Source organism: Piliocolobus tephrosceles, chromosome 3 (assembly GCF_002776525.5).
Source record: "Piliocolobus tephrosceles isolate RC106 chromosome 3, ASM277652v3, whole genome shotgun sequence".
Classification (NCBI taxonomy): Eukaryota; Metazoa; Chordata; class Mammalia; order Primates; family Cercopithecidae; genus Piliocolobus; species Piliocolobus tephrosceles.
The window spans coordinates 30,291,516-30,293,092 of NC_045436.1; the positions used below are offsets into that span (position 1 = coordinate 30,291,516).

Here is a 1,577-nt window from a genome sequence, read left to right on the forward strand (position 1 = left end):
GAACCGGGCCACACAGCACGAGGTGAGCGGCAGGTGAGCCAGCATTACGGCCTGAGCTCTGCCTCATTAGATTCTCAGAGGAGCGTGAACTGTATTGTGAATGGTGCATGCCAGGGATCTAGGTTGCACGTTCCTTATGACCATCAAATGCCTCATGATCTGAGGTGGAACAGTTTCATCCTGAAACCAGCCCCCCAACCCAACCTGTGGAAAAATTATCCTCCATGAAAACAGTACCGAGCACAGAAACCAGGAGGAGGAGCCAGGAGGAGGAGCGAGGAGGAGGAGCCAGGAGGAGGAGGCACAGGGTTCCCCCTGAGAGCCAGGCTAGCTCTTGGTGTGGCTTCGCTGCAGGTGCCATTTGGCATTGAGGATTGTTTTTCTCTTCCTCCGGGAAAGTAGGAGGGAGAGGACACAGTCTGAGTGGTTCCTGTTTTAACATTTAAAAATAAAAAAAAAGTTTGAATGTTTTTTAAAGATGCTCGTGATGTAAATACCCCTCACTATGCCCACTTCCTCAGCTCACTGCACTCGTCATGTACATTCTTGGCTCTTGGCTTTCTCGCTACAGCTGAGCTTCTTTTCCCAGTCCAGTCCCCAGCAACCTCCAAATTCTTGTTTTATTGATAAAGTCAGTTTAGAATTTTTTTTCTCATTCCTACACTTTCCAAGCCTTTCCCTGGTGTTTATCTTTCATTCACAGGCAAACAACTCATCTATTCCAAAAAGGAATTCTGAGACTTCCTTAGGATTCGGAAGTGGCTACAGGCTGCTGGGATTTTAAATAGCAAATTGTTTTTCCTGCACACACAGACTAGCTGAGTACAAGAGACAACTCTCAAGGGGTTCCCCTCTCACCAGGTTTCCACCCTGCGAGGAATTTCTGCACACCTGGGAGCACAGGGCAGCCATAAGATTTTCCCCCAATCCCGGCCACCGCTCATAGGTCCTCAAGAGAACACCTAATCGAAGCCAGAGGAACCCAATTCTCTCTCCCAGGAATTGGTATCAGGAATTAAACACCGGGACCTGAAATCAGAGACAAAGTCACATTGAGGCCAGCACTCAGAGAGAAGGGCAGCCCACTCCCACTGCCAAGCTCCTGAGGGTCCTGACTCCCGTCCTCCTCAGGTGACACTGACCTGCTCTTTTCAGCACCCAGGGGATACTCCAAAGTCCTTTCACTGCTTCAACTAGGTAGTGTTCATTTTTATTACTTTTACCTGAAAGAACTTTAAGAATAGAGACCTTCAGACAACCCCACAAAGAAAACCATACAAGCTCTCAGGGAAAGATAGTCAGCAAAAATTTTTTAGAACATTCAGGTTAGCCTGTGTCCTCTGATCAAGGAGGTAGTCAGCAGTTATTGCCAGAAAATGAAATGACCATGAATTCTCTTATAGGTAGATGCATTCATTTTACAAAACAACCCAAGACACCTTGTTACATATAACAATGAAATGACCAAATTCAGAGGCTTTCACTTACTTCTAGAGGAGTCAGTAATTCATTCCAGGAAAGGCATGGAATTAAAATTGTCATTACAGCACAGCAAAGCAAGACCTAGGAATGCCTAT

The 1,577-nt window shown here is 46.3% G+C and overlaps 1 pseudogene; it reads left to right on the forward strand.

The window, feature by feature from the left end:
• Window positions 1-286: 286 nt before the first annotated feature.
• Window positions 287-428, forward strand: LOC111554140 (annotated as a pseudogene).
• The last annotated feature ends 1,149 nt before the right edge of the window (window positions 429-1,577 follow it).